At 40.9% G+C, this 25,387-nt stretch overlaps 1 protein-coding gene across 5 annotated transcripts in view; it reads left to right on the forward strand.

Annotated features, from left to right (window-relative positions):
• Positions 1–7,709: 7,709 nt before the first annotated feature.
• sulf2a (sulfatase 2a) overlaps positions 7,710–25,387 on the forward strand; it is a 64,700-nt gene continuing 47,022 nt past the window's right edge. For 2 of the 5 annotated variants that reach the window (XM_047348378.1, XM_047348382.1), the window contains exons 1-2: positions 7,710–7,861; positions 24,749–24,817. The gene's annotated coding sequence lies outside the window, so the exon portion shown is untranslated. Of the gene's footprint in view, positions 7,862–17,834; positions 17,939–23,533; positions 23,555–23,643; positions 23,683–24,748; positions 24,818–25,387 lie in introns of those variants that run through there. The other 3 variants (XM_047348380.1, XM_047348381.1, XM_047348379.1) reach the window with 3 other exon arrangements.

The following is a 25,387-nucleotide window of genomic DNA, read 5'->3' on the forward strand; positions in this document are numbered from 1 at the left end:
AAACCATATAGAACATAAATAAGCAAGGACAAACAATAAATGAAAACCAAAACACAAAGACCCGTGGATCGTGACAAGTTGAGAAACAGTCACTGACATCTATGGCCCTTCTCAGAACATCCATTTGTTCCGTGATCTACACGTGTTTATTACACCTTGTGATCATCTGAAAGGTTCCAACAAAAGGTCGATTGAAGTCCACCCACCAATATTACAGCCATCCACATTGGGAGGTTGTCACAATCCTGTAATCACTATGAACTGAGGGATAATGCGGGAGTACAAAACAGGGCAGTAGTTGCAGCAGCACATGGCTGTGGTTGCACGCAGTGTGAAGACATCGTTTCGTACTTGAATTTCTGTTTGATCCGAGAAATGTTAATGAGCAGAATCTGAAACAGATAATATGGTGGTGAGGATGGTACACAACAACTGTGCTAGAATTTAAAGCACTCAATGAATCTGAACAGACTGCCTGCATGAGGATCGCAACCCAGAGCTCAGCACTGTGTCTTATACAGTTGCAGATCATGTCCATTTGGCTGGATAATGTAAAAGGCATACAAACAATTCTGCAAAGAGTGGAGCAGAAATTATTCACAGTGATGTTAAAGACTCATCGCCAGTTACCACAAAATATTGAAGGCTGTTGTTGCGACCAGGGCTGCCTAACCATTTAGTAGGTTTAGGGAGCAATTACTTTTTCATTTACGGCCAATTTGTTTGGATAGTTTAATTCCCTCAATAGCTGAAATGGTCGTTTGAACCCCCTCTGGGCTAATATAAAATTTGTTTTTGATGATCAGAAACATGGGCTGCACGGGAGTGCAGTTCGTAGCGCTGTGTCCTTGCAGCCTAATTTTGGATCTTTATGCATGTAGTTTGCATGTTCTCCCTGTGCCAGCATGGGTTCTCTCCAGGCACTCTGACTTACTCCAACAATCCAAAAATATGTATGTTGGGTTAGTTAGTCTCTCTAAATGTGCCTCAGGAGTTAGTGTGCGTGTGTGGGCATGGTTTTTTTGTCTTGTATGTCTCTGGGTCGCCTAGTGATGGACTAGTAACCTGTCCAGGGTGTGCACCCTGCCTCTTGTTTAAACACCAGATAACTAATTTACTTTTGTTTTTAAATCAAGTACAAATAAAATGAAAATTGCATTTTGGATTCATATGGAATTAACAAGAAACCATGAAAGACATGAGCCACTTTAATGAGAGAAACAAATATTTAAAAGTCTTTTTCAGCTCTAAAGAAATTTTGACTGCGAAACAACTATAATTACTGCAATATTTGATTTGGTAAATTCTTCACCTTGTCCAATGCTTTGTGCTCACTGGGACATCTGAATATGGCCATAATTTTTGGTTAGTAAAACCTTGACCCTGGATGTATGTTTAATGCTGTGATAGTAGGTTGGGACATTTTCTTTAAATGCACGCTGTAATTTAAAGCATGATTGAGTTTTAACATGCTTAACAGAAGCCAGATTTGTGTCTGTCTGCCTGAAGCGAAACACTCAGAGGGTAGATGGGAACCTGCCGCAGCCCATGTTTTCACTCTTTCACAAGAGGGTTCCACAGTACAAGGACTTCTCTCCTCCTCAGCCTATCCTGTGTCCTTGAGGCCTTACATTGTCCGCTTCAGGGACTTCATCTCACCAGCTCTGTTTCTCATCATAATGTAGTCATGGTGACGTAAACATTCAACAAGGGATTTATAGTCTCAAGTGGGGGCAGTGTATACCTGTTCAATGGCAATGAGGAGAAGTCAGCCTTGAACCAACTAGTCCATGTTACAAAAATATTAGGAGTATAACTTTCATAGATAGAGAGCCGGTGAAAAGAAGGCATTAAGGTGGTCTGCCTCATTTGCAGGGAGTTCTTTCCTCTTTATGCAGCCAACTGACAGTGGATATTTTTATTAGCCCACAAAGTGCAAGAGAAGGAACAAATTCATTTGTTACAACATACTTCAAAGCAAGGACAAGATCGCAGCCTGATAGGTCATGGCTGCCTTTCTGTCCCATCTGAGGACACATCTTTCATTTTTATTTATGCACCTTCCCTGACATTATCATGCAAAGGGTTGTTCACAAGGCCTCTCCCACTTTGTTTTCAATCAGGCAGAAAACAGAAAGGCAAAATATGTTTCCAAAGGTCTGGTCTATCAGTGGCGTTAATCTGTGAATATTTTACTTTGAAAACATTGAGACATTTGATTTCTCTTTTGCATCTCCCTTTTTGTGTTTTATGGTGTTTATGGAGGTCTTTCGTTACTTTTCTCATGGGGATGATATGTTTACATAAATTCCAGATGCATAAGAAAAGTTGCCCTATTCATGATTTGATGGAATACACATCTGTTGATCTGTGTTGAGCCCAATTAGAAGTCAGTGGCATGACACAGCTTTAAGTGCATTTGAGAGGGGCCGAGAGTGAGCATGAATAAACCATGTGCTTAAGTGGTGTCACTGGGATGCTGTGTTGGTGTGTTAGCACTAGTCTGGAAAAACATGGCTTTCTCTGGGGTATTGTCTGTAATCCGGCATGTAAAAGGTGCGTGATAGCTCCTTTATGACTAATATATGCATACATTGGAGAAGTTAATCATTTTTTTTTACTTTAGGTTTGATGAAGCTTCACCATAAGTATTACAAGAGTCTCAATCCACTTCAGTACCTCGCCAAAGGTTCTAAGAACTCTTGAACCTTTCCACATCTTTCCGCATTATAACCACATGCATCAACGTATTTCTTTGGTATTTTATGAGATAGACAAACTCAATTAGAACTTAATTGTTAAGGAGAGGGAAAATACTTATTAAAATCACCCTTCACTGCAATTACAGCTGCAAGTCATTTGGGTTGTGCCTTAACCAAAACGGCAAGCTACCATTACCTCCACAGAATAAATAGTTTTACTGATATTTTCTGTTGATATATTGCAAACCAGCATATTCTGCATGCTCATAGGGCATTGTTAAAACCTTTATTCATTTGGTTATCAGCTGAATTACACGAGTAGTTGCTGTTGTCTGTGTGTGTGTGTGTGTGTGTGTGTGTGGGCGCACTTGTCTCACTCGGCGTCAGCCTGCGCCAGTGTTTACAACAGTGTTTGCCTACAAAACACTGTTAATAAAAAGTATTTCTTTTTATTATGTAATATATTTATACATTTATTTTTTGTATTATCTATAGTCCTGGGTGTACCCTGCATAACGGTTCAGTCTAATTGGTGGAATAATCTGTGAGGTTATTTAAACCTGCTCGTTTCATTTAGTTTTTATTATCAAACCTTTATTTCACCAGGCAAAAACTTAAGAACAATTTCTTATTTACAATACTAGCCTGAAAGTGCTGAAACATTCAGTCATGGAGGCTGTAGGATGGAGATGTGGAAGGTGTTTTGAATCACGGCGTTCCATAATTAAACTTCTGAAAGGTCATCTTGACACAATGATGTTTACATTGGATGTCTGTCTCCATTGCTGCTCAACCAAGCTAACAGGCACACATTGAAAGTTTTGTATATTATCCTACTGAAAAAAGCTTTAAAGGGACATATCATGCAAAAACACTTTTTTAGCCCTTAAATACATTTTGTTGTGTACTTGGAGTTTGTAGGAATGCAGAGAAGTTGAATTTAGTCTCTCCAGGTTGCGGAGATATCTTTATATTCTGTTTGGGTCACTTCTTCAAACTCTAAGCTACGCTCCTTAATATAGTTACTCGGTGTGAATGGAGAGGGTGTAAATACAGTAATAACACACCTTTGCAGTTGATTCATTTGAAGGCACGGTTCTGAGGGTTTGTCGTATTCATTCTGCTCTCACTCTGGTTCAGACTCTGGCTCAAACATGTAAGGCTGGATGCACAAGTCGTCCGCTGTTAACATCTTTTAATCAATTTGGAAATAAAACGTTTCTGCCCAGCTAGATAATTGTATCTCTGTTATCAACAGTGATGGAAATAACAGAATTAAAATAAACGGCGTTACTAACAGTATTACTTTTTTCAGTAACAAGTAATCAAACGATTAACTTTTTTCATCGTTACAACACTGTTACCGATAATTAAATTGGGCGCGTTATAACTAAAGCTCCTCATTAAAGCTCTTGTCATCTGTTATGGCTCACAGCCACAGGAGCTAAGCATTTACTTCTTTGGTGAAGGGAAGAGCAAGGAGCAAGACAATCGTAGAAGTTATGAGGATTGGCTAAGGCAGAGTAAGCTTTCATTGTAAGCCAATCAGACTCAGTGTTTAGTTTGCACAAACACACACAGCAGCCCTGCTCAGGCAAACTTGCAGATGTAAGCTGCAACAATGCGGGTCTGGAGGGAAAGATGGCGTTTTCAAAGTGTACAAATACTACTTTTTTCTCCTTGAGGGAAAAGGCAAGAATGTGTAAAGTAAATATTAAAAGTTCAGTGTAAGTACTGGTCTATGTAATTCCATTTTATGCAACTGGCTTGTGAAACCTTAGAAAAAAATTCTAAATTCGCAGACATATTTAAACTTAAAAAAAGTAACGCAATAGTTACTTTCCCTGTTAACTACGGTAGTTACTTTCATGGTGGAGTAACTCAGTTACTTTTTGGTTGAATGGAGGGATGCTCTATGACCTGGAGGGAGATGGGGTGTGAAGTGCCTCAGCAGCATTTAAAGAGACCGCATCAAAACAAGTTGCTCTCAGACGCACCTCAGAACAGGGCTGAGAGAGAAGCTGGTGGAGCTACAATAACAATGAATTCAGACCAAAGCATTGCAGTGTCACTTTATATAGAACACAACTGAATGATTTAAATGTGAAAAGGAAGGATTTAGACATATAATATTTCCCCTTTAAACTCAGTCAGATTGGATAGATGGCAACTACGAACATCAAATTTCTGTCATTTTGGTTGTTGCCAATTTGACCCACATGCAGAAAACACTCAGAAAGAAGTAGAAGTTTAAAGCGTTTATTTTGCTACAGGATCGGAGGGGGTGTGAATCGGGACAGGAACTTCTCTGAGTTTGCAGTAGTGGATGGTCCATCGGGAGGAATAGCGTTCTGGGTCTGGTAAGCCTTTAGTGAGCCTGGGTTGTGTAGATTCTGTTGATCTTCCTTTCTGGAATCAGAAATTAGATCTGGTGCTTCTTCTTTAGGAAGGAGTCCGGAGGTGCCACTCGCGGGAGGGTGGACAGGGTTCGCTCGGTGGAAGCTGGAGGTAAGGAGTTCAGTTGCTGCAGCTGGAACTTGACTTGGGATCCAAACTTGAAGTCTTGGCGTGGAAGGCGTGGTCAGGTAAGTTCTCCAAAGGAGCTTGAACTTGGTCCAAAAAGTGAACCTGGAAATAATGAGGACAAAAATCATTAGAGTCTTGGTGCGTCATAAACATGGAGAAAACCAATAATTTAGCTGGTGGAATGTTACTACGAAGGCAAAACACTCAGGTATTGAAGCGCTGGCAGCATGCCCCTTTTAAACCTCCCAATTGATGATAGTGATGAGAAACACCTGCCACCTCAACCTGCAGAGCTCAAGCAGCACCTAGGGGTGAAGCACTGTTAATAGCAGGCAAAAACAAAGTCAACAACTCCCAGACCCCGACAATTTCAAGTCTAACCAGATTTTTAATTGGATTTAGGTCTGGGCTTCGACTAGGCCATTCTTACATAAAATATTACTTTTGTCTAAACCATTCTAATGCACTGGCTTTATGATTCTGGTTCTTGTTCTGCTGAAAGGCAAAACTCAGCCCCAGTATCAGGTCTGTTACAGCCTCTGACATGTTTTTTTTGTTTTATTTTGGTCCCTCCATCCACTCTGACCAGCTTCCCTGTCATCACTGACAAAAAGTATCCCTACAGCATACTGCCTCCATAATGGTTCACTATAGGGTTGTTGTAATTGGACTGTTTTGTACATAGATCAGAAATGTCAATTTAGGTCTCATCTGAATAAAGCATCCTCTTCTACCTCTTTGCTCTGCTCTCTTGTTGCAAGCCTTAAACATAATTTTTTATAGCTTCTAGCAGAGCCGTGGATCTCTGCAGCTTCCCTCTCCATTTACCTGGTTCTGAATAATGCTGTTCTTACTATTTGGATTTTATTGGGGGGCATCAAAGAAAAGGCTTAAATACAAATGCTGAATTTTTGCAGATTTGTATTTGCAAATAACGAATTGAAAGCATTACACAATTTTTCCTTAGTCACAATTATGCGACATGTCAATAAAGTACATTAAGAGTTGTGGTTGTAATGTGAGTTGAAGAGGCATGAATACTTTGCAAGACACAGTATTATTTAGCGCTTGTGGTTGAAATTGACTTAGTTTGTTTTGCCTCTGTGTGAAACAATCATGGTCAGAAAAATGCTGTTTGATTTTTATTTTCTCTCTTAACAGATGATCCATAGCCGACACTGTAATTGAAACAACGAGAGGAGTTTGACAATTACTCTCTTTTTTCTCAGTTCTTCATATTTCCATGGAGAAATGCATCAAAATGCTGATTATAGATAAGAGTATTATTGATTAGACAAGGTGGGAGGAGAGACAAAGAGATGCAGAAGTTTCCCATCACTAATCTTTCTGGCTGTGACTGCATCTAAATAACCTGCAGAGAGGGATAAACAGGCACATCCATCATGGGACTGCTAGACCAGACAGAGATGGATGGCTCTGCCCTCTGCTACCCTCCATCGCACCTCTCCCTTCTGGTCAGGAATAGGAGGTGTCGCCCCCACTCAGGAGAAATACCTGACTTAAACTGGGCAAGAAAATGGTTAGGTTTGCTATGAAGAAGGGACTTTTTGAAATGCCCCTTGTTCTCCATTGACTTGTCCATTTAAATTAGCAGGTTTATCCATTTTGACAGTACTGTTTTGTTAAGGAAATTGGCTTCTTTGATTTTTTTATGTGTGTGAAAGAATGTGTGTGTATGCGTGTGTGTTGAACACAAGAATTTTAACTTCTGTGTTTCTGTACAAATTGATTTAGGTGTGCATTTCTTTTCTGTCTGCATGCTTGTGCAATGTGAGCCAAAACCCCTTCGCTGCTTGAACCCAGTGAGCAGGCGTGCCCATGCCAGCTCTCTTCAGAGGTGCCAGTCTGACAGATATAGTGTGTATGTGTATGTGTGTGTGTGTGTGTGTGTGTGTGTGTGTGTGTGTGTGTATTTGCCACGCTGTGCTTTCCATCCTCAGCCTCGTAGCGTAAAGATTGATCCTTCGTTACCTCCCATTCCTTTCTCTCTTGCTCCTCTGTGTGCCTCTGCCTTAATGAGACTGTGAATAGGTAAGGCTCACAGGCTCCAACAGATGGCCAAAACTGCCCTGGTTCAGTGTCTGCACACACACACACACACACACACGCACACGCACACATTCACACACACACGGAACTCTGCAGCATGTTTGCTCATGAATGAGAGCCCAAAAAGCCTAAAGATGAAAAGGAAAATGCGACAAGGAGAAAGAATAAACAGGAAGCAACACAGGAGAAGAAAGAGTCAAACTGGAAAGCATTGGTAAATAACATGCAGTAAGGGAAATGGAAAACAGGAGAGGGAGTGCTTAAAAACAGAGAGAATATGCTAAAAGAAGAGGAGGACAAACCAGCGCTGAAAAGAGAGTGAGGGCAAAATTGAATTGTAGATTGAGGGAGCCTCTCTCCTCTCTCCTCCCTCGCTACCTCCCTCTTTTATTTATCTCATGTGAAACCACGCCTCCCTCCTTTCACTTGTCAGTGCATCCATAACAGTGAGCTGTCTGCACCGGGCTGTGTGGGGGGTGAGACTCGCTCATCACTTTGCCAGCACAAACGGACCAGATCTGAACAGTGCAGACGGGAGCGGATGGTGTAGCCTGGCCAAACAGGTGCGTGTGTAAATATCTGATCGTTAATGTCTGTTTATAACAGCTGGCATATAGCAGCATGTGTATGCATCTCCCCCCAGCATGCAGGACCCTGGTCCTCTGCAGGACTTGCTTCTTTCTAGGGTAGCGTATCAAGAAGGTACCGTGCTGGAGCTTTGCCCTAGTTTACACTTGAATGCTCTGATCTATTCTGTTCGCCTTTAAGATTTATGCATGTCGCTAACAGGGCTGCTCATTGGGCTAAAAAAGATCAGACCTCTTTTTAAAGGATGCTCCACAGGATCTGGCTCTGAGTCAGAGCAGCGAGTGGTCATGTGCCTGTTTGTTTTGTGGACGAAGTTTGGAGTTTCGGAGACAGACCCTTTCAACATGAGCTATTTCTCTGCTTGGTTTTTAAGCAACTCTTTGCAAGTTATGTTTTTGCATGTACCATTGGTTTTACTAAACTACATCATCAGGTTGCAGTTTATACAGCTAAGCAAGTCAGTAAACTGTAGTGGTTCTTTTGGCTGTCTTGGTGTTTTTTACATTCTGCAGCAATTATCTAATATAATTCTTATTAAATTACAGCAAAAGGAACAAAAGTAAAATATTGCAGCTTTTAAAGTCAGGAGCAGTCCTGTGTGGAATATTTTATCTAGTGGCAACCTTTTTTTGGAAGCCAATTAGGTTTCCACCAGTCGGCGTTCATTCAAGAGCCGCCATTTCAATAGTTGCAGCTGCTGCCGCTCCGCCGACAGCTGGTCTCGTGAATGTACTCACTATCAGTGTTTTGTCAATAGCTTTATGGGTCAAAAGGCTGTGTCCTCACCAAGCGGTGGTGGTTAGGAGCAGTGGATGAGAGGAGGGTGTGAGTGCTGACCTAACGGCTGAAATATTTATAACGGAAGCATCTGAACAACCCCCTGAATGCTGCCTGTAATGCTCATGGTGGATGGAAGAATGAATGCAAAGATGGAAGAATGGATGGAAAGACAAGATGCTTTAGTGATCTGTTCTTCAGGCATTCATTATTTATTCCAACACACTCAGGGAAGCTCTGACCCCACATCAACTGGCCGCTTTTCTCACTGAAATGTCAGTGGACTGAAGGAGGGTGCTCCAACCTACCTTACCTGTAAGCTAGTCCCCACACATATCAAATCTGCAACTGCACGCTACACTCTGCACCCAGATGGACCTATTTGTGCTCACACACTCTCCAGACGTAATTGTTTGGTTACTCTTGCCAATGTTATGGGAAAAGAAATTAAATCACAGCCACTGACTTGCACTAAATTAGTTGCACACATACATCTAATATGCTTACGCTGCGTAAAATTATGCTCATGCACTACACATCACTCCATTTACCATTAGCTATTTTCTCAATTTTATTGTTCCCTCACCATTTTTAACACTCAAAGCGCCATAACACATGCAAACATGCGGACAAAAAGAGGAGGTGATGACCTTGAGACCTGTTGATGTGTTGTGCAGCAACCGTGTTGAGAATACACAACAGGCCTGTGAGACTCGTGGAGAAAACGAGGTGGTCGACATGCTGATTGTAAAATTGGCTCAAAATGCGCAAGAGGGCTGCTTGATGCAGTCAAAGGGAAACACACATGAATATGTATTGTATGCTAATGCTGCACGCTGTAGCTGTTGTTGAAGGCAGAGAACATGTTCCCCCAATCTCCACCGTCAAAGTGCTATTGACAAACCTGTTGTCAGCTGGGCCTACTCCCCTGGCCAGGGGGCAGTGTTGTGGCAGAAATCAACAGTCATGGTGACACTGCAGGATGTCTGAGCAGCGCTAATGTCTGCTCCTTTTACCACAACCTAAAATTAAAGGGCCTAAATCTAACGTCCCCATCTGACCGTATTTCGGTTGTTCAGAAGTACTTTGTCTACATTATTCATTTTCTATCCCCCTCCGTCTAAACTGTCTATAGATAAATTATTTTATCATTCTAAATAATTTTTACAGGAATGTGTCAATCAAGATTCTTTGCTATTCATACTGCTTGATGACATTTAGGATAGACATCAGGATTCAGAACAAAATAAAATTCTTCATTAAAGTTGATAAAATCAAGGCCAACTATATCCTTTTAAACTCAGTTACACCACAGTAACTCAGTAACACATTCCCAAAGGATTTTTTGGATGCTGCAGTCTCTCCTGTTCTTTCCTTTCTCTTATTGACAGCGACTGATGTTTGGTCCTAATCAGAGTTTCTGCAGGTCGGCGTCAACATACGGTTTCAATACAGGGTTAATTGTTGTAATTTTCTGACATTTTAACAGACAGAGCTTTATCACTTGTTTCTACAGAGATATCTGACTCAATATATACAGGTCCTTCTCAAAATATTAGCATATTGTGATAAAGTTCATTATTTTCCATAATGTCATGATGAAAATTTAACATTCATATATTTTAGATTCATTGCACACTAACTGAAATATTTCAGGTCTTTTATTGTCTTAATACGGATGCTTTTGGCATACAGCTCATGAAAACCCAAAATTCCTATCTCACTAAATTAGCATATTTCATCCGACCAATAAAAGAAAAGTGTTTTTAATACAAAAAACGTCAACCTTCAAATAATCATGTACAGTTATGCACTCAATACTTGGTCGGGAATCTTTTTGCAGAAATGACTGCTTCAATGCGGCGTGGCATGGAGGCAATCAGCCTGTGGCACTGCTGAGGTCTTATGGAGGCCCAGGATGCTTCGATAGCGGCCTTTAGCTCATCCAGAGTGTTGGGTCTTGAGTCTCTCAACGTTCTCTTCACAATATCCCAGAGATTCTCTATGGGGTTCAGGTCAGGAGAGTTGGCAGGCCAATTGAGCACAGTGATACCATGGTCAGTAAACCATTTACCAGTGATTTTGGCACTGTGAGCAGGTGCCAGGTCGTGCTGAAAAATGAAATCTTCATCTTCATAAAGCTTTTCAGCAGATGGAAGCATGAAGTGCTCCAAAACCTCCTGATAGCTAGCTGCATTGACCCTGCCCTTGATAAAACACAGTGGACCAACACCAGCAGCTGACACGGCACCCCAGACCATCACTGACTGTGGGTACTTGACACTGGACTTCTGGCATTTTGGCATTTCCTTCTCCCCAGTCTTCCTCCAGACTCTGGCACCTTGATTTCCGAATGACATGATGAATTTGCTTTCATCCGAAAAAAGTACTTTGGACCACTGAGCAACAGTCCAGTGCTGCTTCTCTGTAGCCCAGGTCAGGCGCTTCTGCCGCTGTTTCTGGTTCAAAAGTGGCTTGACCTGGGGAATGCAGCACCTGTAGCCCATTTCCTGCACACGCCTGTGCACGGTGGCTCTGGATGTTTCTACTCCAGACTCAGTCCACTGCTTCTGCAGGTCCCCCAAGGTCTGGAATTGGCCCTTCTCCACAATCTTCCTCAGGATCCGGTCACCTCTTCTCGTTGTGCAGCGTTTTCTGACACACGTTTTCCTTCCCACAGACTTCCCACTGAGGTGCCTTGATACAGCACTCTGGGAACAGCCTATTCGTTCAGAAATTTCTTTCTGTGTCTTACCCTCTTGCTTGAGGGTGTCAATAGTGGCCTTCTGGACAGCAGTCAGGTCGGCAGTCTTACCCATGATTGGGGTTTTGAGTGATGAACCAGGCTGGGAGTTTTAAAGGCCTCAGGAATCTTTTGCAGGTGTTTAGAGTTAACTCGTTGATTCAGATGATTAGGTTCATAGCTCGTTTAGAGACCCTTTTAATGATATGCTAATTTTGTGAGATAGGAATTTTGGGTTTTCATGAGCTGTATGCCAAAATCATCCGTATTAAGACAATAAAAGACCTGAAATATTTCAATTAGTGTGCAATGAATCTAAAATATATGAATGTTAAATTTTCATCATTACATTATGGAAAATAATGAACTTTATCACAATATGCTAATATTTTGAGAAGGACCTGTAAAGCTACTGTCTTAAATATGCTCACATCCAATTCCATGTGTCCATGCTAAGTAGCTTGCCTTACTCAGCTAATGTTTACATTAACATGTTTACTCTTTATTTTGATATGACCTATTGGTGATTATGGTTTGTAACATATTTCTGAGTGGTTGCAGTTAATTCTATGCAGACAAAAATTGTGCTACATGTTGTTCTCCTGCTTCATAAACTTAGTGCCTTGTTTTAGATGTTTTGAATACAGGAAAAACTTAATGACAGGTGTTTAATCACACTCTACAGAGCCCTCTCCCAGAGGGTAGAGCGGGTACATGACAAAGACCTAACCCACATTTACAAATGGGCCCCATATAGGAAGGGAATAAGATTACAAGTTCAATATAAGAGGAATCTGGGTAAATAGTGGGACCCACATGTGTACTTAATGTATTGCAGAGTTTGAACTCATTTTATTAAAACCCATTTGAGAGCCAACTAAGACCTACTACATAGGCGATACAGTTCTTATTTAGTCCAAGTGGGTCCTGTACCAGCAGCCTATTGAGAGACCAGACCCACTTAGTACCCATCCAATCGGGGTGTGACATTACATGTATTCATACCAAATATATTTGGTACAGCCCTAGCGGTTCGGTATTCACATGTACTGAACTAATATAGCGTTGTTTTATACCTGAACACATGCAGAAAGGTTTTCGTGTGGAACTAAATGCACAATGCAGCTTTCTGTAGCACAACTTTAAAAAATGACACCAAAACAAAACAGAGAGGACTCCTATCTATCACTAAACTCTGCTATTTGGGAACATTTAAGTTTATCATGTAGATACAGTGGAGAAAAAAACCCATCCAATCTTTATGTCAACGTACAGAATTTTAATCAGCGATAAGGTACACAGCACGCTCTGCACTGAAGAGGACACGAAAAGAAAACATGCAGGCTCTGTGCAGCAAGATTCAGTATGGGTCATTTTAAAATACTGTGATCAGGACTTAAGCCAGTACCTGACATTGGATTGAGACATGCCTCATTTTTTATTTTGCAAATATATTTTATGAATTTAATCTTTTCGGCAGTGGTCTTTTTTTTCTTCCATAAACTGTAGCTCCTTATGCAAAACAAATGATGATGTTTTAAAATATTCACAAAGCTTGCAGTGAAACAAATAGTAAGTAGTAGGTGCTTAAATGATAAATTAGACTGCTTGATTATTAGGATGTCCTAAAATAAAAATGTTTCAACACTTTATAGGGCTGAAATTCATCATTAATTTCTATCAGCTCTAGCATAAGAGAGACTAAAGCGAGTTTTGACAATGCCTCTCTCCGACACTCCTCCATGAGACGCCAGCAGAGACAGAGCAAAATAGTCAGCGGCCCGTCGGACAAATGACAACTACTTGCCCGTGCATTTGATTCAGCATGTGGTTCTGTGTTTGTACTGGACACAGACTGAGGTGCACAGTGTGTGCACGTTCACTGTTGATGTGTGGACATTTGATTGCTGTGTGTAAGTACAATCAGATTTCAATCTCTCCCCTCTATATGGCTGAGTTGGTGCAGCAGAGGTGCCCCACGGGAAAATGTAATTATATCCTGCTGGCCACAGAGTGCAGGCTTCACTGCCTTATCTGTCCCGAGAGACAGCGGCTTGAGGCCCCTTCTCACTACAAATATCAAACAGCAGCAACATTGCTAAAGCCATGTTATATTTTTATAACTTTATATAACTTTGCATTAAATTCTCTATCCAATGTCCCTCTCTAATCACTGTGAGATACCAATTTATCTGTGGTTGTTTGGTTACAACTGTGAATAATTTATTGTAGAATTAACTGATGGCTAAGAGCAATGATTATAAGATATTAGAATAGGCAGAAAAAATGTAATTGCATTTAAATTGTCTGATATGCAAGGTCTTATCAGGTCTGGTGTAATTATTACTTTGAATTGTCCTCTTCCTTCACTCTACCTGAGTTGCTGAAACAAAAATGTGATTCATCAATTTTTTTTATACTGTTTTATATTCCTTTCTTCTCTGCCAGAGTTTCTTTCTTTCTTTTCTCTCTGTTTGCTCTGCCGCTCGCCTTCGGCTGAGGTGCATGCTGAGACGGTGTCCATTAGTAAGCCAAAACAAACAGACACACCCACTCTCCTGAATTTCGGCAGGCAATCAATGAGTGCACTCAGATAGCAACAGACTAAGTGTCCCATTAAAGTCACAATTAAATGAATATAGGAGAGTAAGACACCCTGACCCACTCTGACTCAAAATAGCTTTTGCTTCTGTTGTAATTTACTCTTCAAAGGGGACTTTTGGTCTGGCTTGGCTTAAGAAAAAAAACATCATCCTTTTATAAAATCGGTTCATCTGCAGAGAGAAAGTTGGTTGTGAATAGTGATTAGAATGCTGACGATTCTTAAGATGTAACCCACTAAATCGTTCGCGTTATCCATTTCATCATGTTGTAGCTTGTCACGGCAACTTATGTGAAGCTCAGCTGAGCCAGGACTCCTTTGTCCGTTTCAGTTCTCTAAATTTGCCACACTTTGCATTGCAACAGTTCAAGCAGAAATAACGGAAGCCATCTGTACTTTTATACAAACTTAAAAAGACAGAACGAAAAATATTTATTGGTACTGCAATATTGTCTCAAAGATGTAATTTAAATATGCAACTTCTTTGTACTCTTTCTGTCAGTCTGTCTTGTCTGTCTGTCTTTCTGTCTGTCTGTCTGTCTGTCTGTCTGTCTGTCTGTCTACAGCATCTTACAAAAGTGAGTGCACCTCTTACAATGTAAAGTAGTCAGTGTAAACCCGGACTAACAGTGTAAATTTGCGGTCCGCTCAAAATAACTCAACACACAGCTATTAATGGCTAAACCACTGGTAACAAAAGTGAGTACACCCCTATGTGAAAATGTGCAAATTGTGCCCAAAGTGTCAATATATTGTACTCCCACCATTATTTTCCAACAGTGCTTTAACTCTCTTGGCCATGGAGTTCACTAGAGCTTCACAGGTTGCCACTGGAATCCTCCTCCACTCCTCCACGAAGACATCATGGAGCTGGTGGATGTTAGAGACCTTGCGCTCCTTCATCTTCCGTTTGAGTTTTCTCGAACAGATGCTCAATAGGGTTTAGATCTGGAGACATGCTTGGCCAGTCCAGCACCTTTACCCTCAGTCTCTGGAACAAAGCAGTGGTCGTCTTGGAGGTGTGTTATATGTTGTTATCATGTTGGAGTACTGACCTGCGGCCCAGTTTCCGTAGGGAGGGGATTATGCTCTGCTTCAGTATTGCACAGCACATGTTGGCATTCATGGTTCTCTAAATGAACAATAGTTCCCCACAGCTGGCAGCACTCATGCAGCTTTAAACCATGACACTCTTACCACCATGCCTGACTGTAAGCAAAACACACTTGTCTTTGTACTCCTCACCTGGTTGTCGCCACACACGCTTGACACCATCAGAACCAAATAGACCACATGACATGGTTCCACTAATCCACGTCCTCAGTCTGTTTGTCTTCAGCAAACAGTTTGTGGACTTTCTTGTGCATCATCTTTAGAAGAGGCTTCCTTCTGGGATGACAGCCATGTGGACCAATTGATGCAGTGTGCAGCATATGGTCTAAGCACTGACAGGCTGAGCCCCCATCAACCTCTGCAGCAATGCTGGTGGCACATATACATCTATTTTCAAAAGACAACCTCTGGATATGAGGCTGAGCGCGTGCACTCAACTTCTTTGGTTGAGCAAGGCGAGGTCTGTTCTGAGTGGGACCTGTCCTGTTAAACCGCTGTATGGTCTTGGCCACCATGCTGCAGCTCAGTTTCAGGGTGTTGACAATCTTCTTATAGGCTCGATCATCTTTATGTAGAGCAACAATAATTTTTTTCAGGTCCTCTTAGAGTTCTTTGCCATGAAGAGCCATGTTGAACTTCCAGTGACCAGGAAGAGAGCGATAACATCAAATTTAACACACCTGAGACCTTGTTACACTAATGAGTCACATGACACCAGGGAGAAAAATCACTAATTGGGCACAGTTTGGATGTTTCACTTAGAGGTGTACTCAATCATAATAACACATCACAGTTTGCTATTGTCTTCATATGGGGAAAAATGTTTCATTTGTGTATTAAATGAATTCTCCTTTATTCAACATGACAGACATACAGACATATACATTAAAATGTATATTTGCAAATGTTATGATGCATACATCTGAAATAGTTTGCTAATAAAAAGGCAATCACATTAATATCTCATGTGATTGTTAAGAACATCATTGAGAATAAAAATCTGAAATTGCCATTTTTGCCTCAGGAGATGAAGGGTTTGAAGTAAAGACGATTTAGGTGGAACCACTATTAAAAAATGTTCTGATACCTATTGGACAAGCTAAATAATTTGTGCTTCATTGTTTACTCAGAGTGACTAATGCCTTTATTGAGATGCATACTGTATCTTTATTAGCTGTCCAATGCTGGAAGCCCTCCTAGGATGCCTCAAGATGTATTAAGGAAGAACTATGCTGCCACACATACAGCCTTCATCCTGAAGTATTCAGATGTAGTTTAGGTCTCTTCCTGATCACTGATGGAAGCTGTCACGAGTGGGACGTCTGGTAATATTGCAAAAAAACATCAACCATCTCTCTTTAACACAGTTAAAACTGAGATGACTTTGGATAAAAGATTAAGTAGGACACAAAACCACAGCTTAACCATCAGAGGGCTGAAGTAAATAGGGCCAACAGTTTTCAAAGAAACCAAGGAAGTTTGGCCTGAATGAAAACATCCAAACTACATTTTTCAGGTGTATCAGCCCGAGCATCCTGACCAACTGAATCACAGAGTTACACTGAGGCAGCAACTGCAGAGAAAGCTAGCATCTGCAGGATGATCAAGACATCATAGGGAACTGTCCAAGTATGTTTGCTTCAAGTGCAGGCATCTTACTTATAATTTTGTGTGAGATTTATCTGGGCAGGGTGAGAGAATGAGAAAGAGAGGAAACATCTGAGACTCACTCCAAAATACGATCGGTAAGGGAAACCTGGTCTTCGAGTAGATGATGAATGAGCAGGAGTGCAGATCTAGAGCTCTGTTGTTCACCTGTAATATGCACATCTGCCTGGCCACGTGTGCTGTGAAAAACATTCATGACAAGACTACTACAATTAGCTTTTAGCTAATTTTTCCCCACACTTGAATTATCCCATACATACCTTTACTTTGCTAAAAGCTTACAAAGCTGGCGCAGGAGGGGGCAGGGTAGAGCAAGCCACTGTTTTGTGTTCTTCTCTTTTCTACACAACAGCTACCCTACTCCACCCTCTCTTCTGCATCTCCCTTTGGGTTGAGCAGTCGCTATTGTGCCTAGTAATGTTTATGGTATTACAGATATCTGTGTTATGATTTGTGGGTGTTTTGGGGTTTTTATTGGTTTTATTCACAGTTAAGGTTTTGAATCGTTCTTCTGTTTGTTTTCCTGGTCATGCTTTAGTTGTCGTATTCATGTTTTGCTTAGTTGTGTATTTGGATTGAGCTTCTGGTTATGCTTTGGTTTCATGTTTTTCTAGTTAGATTTCTGTTTGTTTGTATCCTTGAAGTTCTGTTTTGCCCCTGTCATGTTGTGTTCTGTCTGTTAATTATCTTTATCTGGTTCACCTGCTCCAAGCTAATCTGTCTCCTTGCTCCACCTGGTTTACTCTCCATATATACACTCCTGTTCAGTTATTCTGCATGGAAAAATTTTTCAAACCATGTCTTGTCTTCTGGATCATGCTCACGTGTTTCATGCCAAGCCTATCTTGCCACTCTGCCCATGTCTGCTTTTGCCTGTCTTGCCTGCCCGTTTATTGTTTCTATTTTTTTCCTGCCTCATCTGTGAGTGAATTTTAGTTGATTAAATATTTTTTCACTTACCATCACGCTGCCTGCTCGTCTGCATTCTGGGGTCTTCTCTCGCAAGCCCTAACAATTTGAAATTGGATTTTCTTTACCAATGCAGTGGGATTACAGACTTAAACTGGCATTTCTGACTGTGAACAGTTTAAATAAAACCTTCACCCAGAATGTGGGCAGATGAAGAGATTTCTGGAAAAAGACAACGAGGTAGGCAGATTCCTTGTATATGTATATTCTCAGTAATTAAAGTAACTCCTAATCAGCTTTCAGGCTCCAAAGCCTGGATTTCTCATCCTCTCATGCTAACTCTTACACCTCCTCTCTGTGTCCACACAACGTCAGCTATGTTTGATCTAATTCTCGTCTAATGAATCTTTTGATCTTCCTCGCCTGACACTTAGACACATCCTCGATTTCTACGTCCAAAATTTTTCACTTCGTTCTGATCCTTCAAATCTGGCTGCAAGGTAAACAGCTGGTACTCAGCGATGCACTGTGATTTAAACTCTGCGTGGCAAGGTTATCTTTAAAGAAGGGGGGCTTTTCTTTCTCCAACCATAACAGCCTACCATATCACTAGTCTAGATCAATTTCACTCCTAATGTTTAGTGATGATTGGAGCTGCAGGTGAGTAGCCCTGAACAAAACAACAAAAGAAGTAAATACAGCAGGGATCTTGGCAATAAGGTGGTAATAATTAAGAGTTGCCTCTTAGTGAACCCTTAATTGGTGAAGAGACAGGGATCAATAGATGCGGAGCTGGGGTTCCAGCACACTCAAATCAATCAGCTTTCTTTCTGGCTTGGAGAAAGAAAACAGCCTCAGGCGGCTGCTTACTCACTATTTTGATCAAACGTTCAACAAGATCGACCTGTCATAATGGACTTGGAACCATGAGACTCTAGAGCAGCACACGGTAGAGACAAGAAAGGTTTTAACAAGTTTATTGAGAAGGTGTTTATGGGCAGTGATAGGACTCTGTAGCCAGTTGGCTTCTGCGGGACTTCGACCTAAACCAACCTAAACTCATTCCCACTTATCTTAGTCGAAAAGAGCATTAACTTGCGTGATTCGTTTCAACTTGTCTGTCGTTTTGAAATCAGTTTTTGAAATTCAGTTTTGGTGCAAAACTGCCAGGAACAAGAAAATATTGGAACGACAAATGTTCTGATGAAAAGGAATATCAAGTAAAGCTCTGGTGTATTTTTAGACTACCTCTAAAAATAGACACTTTGTACTCTTGCTCCTTATTTTCTCTTGCTCTTTGGAAGGGTAATAACCATCTTTCTGCTCTGTCACTTTTTGATGCATCATCCCCTTATTCACATCAAGGACAAGGCCAGGTGTCACATTTTCACCCCGGTTGCTACGCTCGTCACAGTGCCTTGTCACCCGGAGGCTTTACCGGTCCCCCTCCCTTCTTCCTCTGCCTCTTTGCTTTTTTTTAATATTAAATCTGTCATTCTTCTATTTTATTGGGAGAAAACGAAAAGTAATTAATTTTTGCCGTTTGCAGCCCACTGTGTCGCAGCATGTGGGTGTGGGTTTTTGGCCTTGTGAAAAGTTAATTTTGTCTCGACAGCTTTGTTTTTTCATGATAACTGAAGTACCAGCTCCGCATGGATCTTATGTGAAAGACCAACACAAATTAACACATAATGGAAGGAAAATGATACATGGCTGCCATGGCTGCCAGCATCCATGCGTTATCTTTCCCTGCAATTACTCCTGCCAGTCTTTCGGGGCATGTCTCTAACAGCTCTGTACATCTAGAGATTTAATTTTCCCCCTTTCTTCTTTGAAAGTAGCTTACGCTCAGTCAGACTGGAAGAAGAACATGTGAACATTTTCAAGTCCAGTCAAAGATTCTTAATTGGATTGTGGTCCGAACTTTGACTAGGCCAATCTAACACTGGAATAGTTATTGATCTAAATTCCCAAGGGCCTGCTGAAAAAAACATGTGGCTGCCACAACCAACGTTTCACCGTAGAGGTGGTGTGTTCAGGGTGATTTGGAGTGTTAGTTTTCACTCAACAGATGGTGTTTAGCAATAAGGCCAGTTACATTGTCTCATATGCCCAGAGTACTTTCTCCCACATGTTTGCTGTGTTCCCTAAAAGTCTTATGGCAGTTTCTCTAAATAATGCCCTTCTTGTCTGACATGTGAGCTGAGGTGAATATCCATGTCTTGGTAGGTTTAAGTTTGGTCATACTCTTTCTATCTTCAAATGATGGATTGAAAAGAGCTCAGTGAGATGTTCAGATTGGGATATTGTTTTATAACCTAACTCTTTAAAGTTCTCCACAACTACATCCCTGACATGTCTGCTGTGTTCCTTGGTCAACTAACTCATTGTACTGAATTTTATTTAGGGGTGTCAGAGTAATGGGTGGCTGAGGATAAATACATTCCACACATTTCAGATACTTATTTGTAAAAATGTTGCCAACACTATGCATCATTTTCTTTCTACTTTACAATTATGAACTGCTCTGTGTTGGTCAGACACATAAAATCCCAATAAAATTCATTTTAGTCAGTTGACGCCTGTGTAAATGTTTCAATACATCTTTACTAGCCAGTATAGGCAACAGTTGGTGTTTAGCCTCCAGTCTCATCACTTCACGGCCATGCTGCTATACATGTCATGAAGTGGTCAGTGCATCTCTACCCCCTTGAACATGTCTTTGTAGGATCTCTGCTCCTCCCCTTCTGGTTGGTTCTGGCAGCTCATTGTCTGCAGCTGCAACGCATTCTCCTAATGAGTTCATGGGCTTCTTAAGGTAGCTGCTGATACAGACCTTTGCTGGAACATAACCTCAGTTATGTGGACTCCTGTCTGTCTGCCTATCTGTCTGCCTGCCTGTCGACCTGCCTATCTGCCTGCCAACATCTGGTAATACTCCTTCTTAAGGACTGCACTGTAAATATTCTCATCACCAGTACACTCTCTCTCTCCTTGGATTCCTGGGTTTACCTCCTCCTCCTCTGGCTTCTGGACCACTCCAACTCAAGATTCCTTAAACAAAGTCTACAGTAGAAATAAACCTCATTTACCGTCATATCCTGTGTGCTGAGTCTGTTTCATCCTCTGGTTTTGTTCTAATTCGACTATCTAAGCAATTCATGATAGTCTTCCTCATTTCAGGAAGTGAGGAGAGGGTCTCTGTCCTCAGAGTCCAAGGGTGGTGATGGAGTGGTGGAGGAGCTCAAGAGAACCAAGTAGAAGGTGGCAGCAGGCAGGAGCCACTGATTGTAGCTGAAGGTTTGCAGCTACATTGACTGCCTAATCATTAGGGTACGCTTGATATATTCTGCAGAGTGTAAGAACAATAACGTTAGAAGCAGCAGCAGACCTTGAGTTGACTGCCTGAACTAGGTTGCAGAACCACTTTATTTGTGATTGTAACATGATAAAATGTATCTGTATGAACAAGCAGATTTCTCTAGACCAGAGGTATTCAAACCTTTGTCATATGGGCCAAAATTGTCAAGTTGTTTACAATTACTCGAGGGTCACAAAAATCTTTTGTCATTTCAGTTTTTTGTTTCACCTACAATTAACATGCAATATTCTGATTGTTGATGATCTCTAACTCATATCAATCCAAGAAATAAAAAGATTTTTGCACAAATTACTAATTAATAGAAAGGGATACAGTTTTGGGGGGTTTAAATCTTGTGGCTGAGCAACAAAAAGTGGATATAGATCTTTTTTTTTTTCTTTAGCCATATTTAATGAATGTGTGTTCCAAACTCTGCTTTTGAGTAAAAGCCACCAATTATTTGTGGCCCTGTTTAATATTTTTTAAAGTAAAGGCAAAACGCAAGTTTAAAAAAAGAATAAATCTTAGTTTTGTACCTAAATTCTTCCCTTTGAAGAACATTTTAATTTGTGTGTAAAAATCTTGCTCTAAAACCTTAAAAAGCCTCCATCTGCATCAACCTGTGCTGGAGAACAACATTTGAATCAGTCTTAAACATCAGGGGCTGTGAAAAATTCTTCCCAAGGCCACAAAAGTCCCCTGGGCTGCACTTTGAAAACCCCTGTACTAGCTTGCTTTTGATGTCCACAAATGGCTTTCAGTGCTAGCAGACAGAGAGCAGCTAGGGTCATTGACATGCGTTGGCAGTGAGATGGCCGTGGGTTTATAAAAGTCTATCTACTATTCTCAGCTATGCAGTGCCTAACAGAGGCACGGATGTGTGTGCCTTACCATACGAGGGGATGTCGGTTTGACTCAGAAGCTTACAAGCTGGACACTGACACCTGTCCAATTTAAACAAGCATGAGACAGCTCCATTCTTGTCAACGTGGCTTCAAAGACAGACAGATAATGAAAAACAAGGCCTTGTAGCTCACAAGATTATAAATACAAGGTACTTGTAGACATAGTGATACCATAAGATGGCAGCCCGATGGAAAGAGGTGACAGAAAATAGCTACTTTTTAGTACCTCAGCTGCTTCTGACACATAGTTTAAAGCGTTAAAAGGATTTCTCTGTGCCTGCCTGCCAGGATAGCGACCAGCTTCTTCACAGTATTACCAACTCAAATATATCTTTAACATTATTGCTGTTGTCCTGGAATAATATGTGTCAAAATAAGGTGAGATCTTTTCATGTAATCCATGCAACATTTAGTAACTGCTCACAGTTAACTCCATAAAAGTTACAATAAATATCCTTATATCCTTATGTGTAATCCATGCAATAATTATTAAAACACACAGTTGAAGCAGTGAGGAGTGAAACAAGCATGTTCTCATATTCTGGAGCTGAGAGACTGGAGAGGCCTGTGTGGAGCCACACATTATCTGCCACATGTTATCTGTCTTATCTTTTGCAAAAATGTAAACACGTATATCCAAAGAAATGATGTATGATGATTTTACATTCTTTCACATGTATTGAATAAAATTAGTAGTCTTTGATTAACAAGTTAAAAGATGTATGATTGAAATGTGGTTAAGAACTGAGAATTAGAGGAAAAACATTAAGGTTTGACGTTCTCAATCAGCTATATATGAAAGAAATATAACATTAATCATTTGTAAAGCATGAATAAAAAGAATGAAGTGATGGTTTTGCAACTGTGTTTTAAAGTAATTGCTGAAAGCTGAAGAATGGAATGTGTAATACTGTGTAAAGTTTAAAACTGAGCAGATTAGGGAAAGAACTGTAGGATGACAAGGAGTGATGAGAGCCGGCTGCATGCTGACAGCGACGGGAGGATGCGACTACAGACCAGCGTGGCTATTATTAGCATCTACAAGGCTGAGAAACAGAATCAGTAGGTCACAGTGACTAAGACTAAAGTATTGAGCAATAGTTAAGAAGCTGAGCTGAATAGGTTGCGCAATAACTAAGAAGCCTAGTAAGGGCCTGACCGGTGAAGGCATCAAGCGCTATAAAAACAATACCCAGAGCAGAAACGGGGTTGTTTCCTCGCAGAAGACCAGCGAACAAGATCGGACGGAGAAGATAAGGAACAGAGACACAGCCCCACTGATCGACTGCATTAAAAAAGAAGATCAACCCGTGTGCCCAGAAAGGACTGTGCCTCAAAATTAAGAATCTGATTTCACCTAAAGCCTTTTTATCCAGACAACAGAAGTGAACTTGATCGGTGAACAGCTGATTTTACTAAGTTTCAGGCTTCTGGAAGTCCTGAATCAACCTCATTTATGTCTCCGGGTTTCCTTAAACTCTTCAGCCTCTGGAAACTACTGTCCTCGGAGACATATAACAACAAAGATCCTTTTTAACCATCAAAGCCTGGAGCATCAGTGCCTGCCACTTAAAGGAAGAAAACTGAAGAGTAAGTCATATTCCCTTCAAGAAACCACTCGTTGTTACCAGAAGAATTCTCCTCCATCAGGTGCATGGATGAGCCTCCATCTTCAAAGCCTCTCCAAACCCACTAGCTTCAGCATCAGGGAAAGACAGGTTGAGTTGATTGATTCATTTCTATTATTGAAATTATTTTGTGTTACTGAATTTAAGCTGTTACTGACCCCTGCACAAGCGTTACTAATTAAAGAAAGCATATTAAATTCTAGTTAAATCGTGGACATTCAATTATTTGAGTCACCGTATTTTTGTTTTTTCATTGGTGGTAAAAAGTCTCGTTGCCTGGTTCTAAGATATTTTAGGAGGTTTTTATAGGTTGCCTTAGCCAAGTTTGTTAAAACAGCACCCCTGGAGCTCGTGCCAAGCCACTAAAAATAACGTAGCCCATATACCAAGGGCCAGTTGTAAATCAGGGAATGAGCAGCCATGAACGAAAGTGACTGTCGAGGGTGTGTGGATGACTGTGATAGGCTACTCGGTCGCCCGGACCTCCAGTTGAAGAAGGGCGAGACCTTTGGATGAATGTTGTCAGAGGCTAGGCGAGTCATTTCCCGACACCAGCTTAAACAGAACTTTCAGTAAACCTGCTTAGTAAGACCTTTCAGGTTTAGGGAAGTCCGGACCCGTTGGATGGACAGCTGGATTGAGCAATCCCTTTAGACATGGGGAAGTAGGAGGGAGGGGTTAACTCATTGGACAACGAAATATGGTACAAAAGAAACATCTCTCACCCGTCTGCCTATGGTAGTTTTACAAGGATGAGGATATTATTAAATATTAAAAAGGAAGACCATTTTTAACTCTTGTTCCTGGCACAGGTCTAATTAAAGCTTCCCCTGAACTATTTCCTGTTTCCTCAGGGCATTACAGTAGGAGTAAAATATTAAAGTATCAAGCGTGAATGTCATTTGTATTGTCATTCGCATGTCCTGTCCTGTAGTGTGTTTTTCTGTGGTCTTTTAACAGATTATGATAACTGCCTGCCAGGGTAGAGACAGACAAGCATAGTTTAAGCATGAATGAATCAGAACGGGAACATCATTTTTAATTAAAAAGGATTTCTGAAAACAACCTGGAAAGGCAAAGATATGTAAGTTGTTTGGGCTCCTGTGTTGAAGCTTCACGCTTGCCAAGAATTGATTCACCTTGTTTTTGCTTACAGAACCTGGCAGCGTGAGGCTGATTTCTGTGGGAGAGGAGAACATCTAAAGAAGCCTGTTTAGAAAAGAAGGTAAGGCTGTTTGCCACCTACTCAGAGTTTCACTGAAACCCATCCTTCCCTACTTTCATAGAGAAACCTTGCAAAACTATTCTTACCCCATAAACTTTTTCCCTGTTTATCACATAATAACCACAAGCTTCAATGTATTTTATTCGGATTTTATCTGATAGACCAAGACAACGTAGTGCATAATTGTGAAGTGGAAGAAAAATGATATATAATTATTAATCTTTCTTACAAATAAAAATCTGTGAAGGATGGTTTACGAATGTTATTCTACTTTGACCAACTTCTCTGTTCATGCTGAACAAAAGCATCCTATTAGCATGATGTGACCATCACTGTGTTTCACCATGGGGATAGGGTGTTTTGGGGGATTTGTAGTTGTTTTGTATGATACATAGCATTTTACATGTTGACCATAATTACGTTTGGGCCTCATTTGACCAGAGCAATCAAGGCTTAAAATAGGGCCCTATAGGTTTGGTGCCCCAGTCTCAAGGATTTTGCAGCCTTAAACCGGTTTCTTCTGGAATTGTCCAGCATTTAGCTCCATCCATCTTCCAATCAACTCTGTCT

This window comes from Girardinichthys multiradiatus, chromosome 20 (genome assembly GCF_021462225.1).
Source record: "Girardinichthys multiradiatus isolate DD_20200921_A chromosome 20, DD_fGirMul_XY1, whole genome shotgun sequence".
NCBI lineage: Eukaryota > Metazoa > Chordata > Actinopteri > Cyprinodontiformes > Goodeidae > Girardinichthys > Girardinichthys multiradiatus.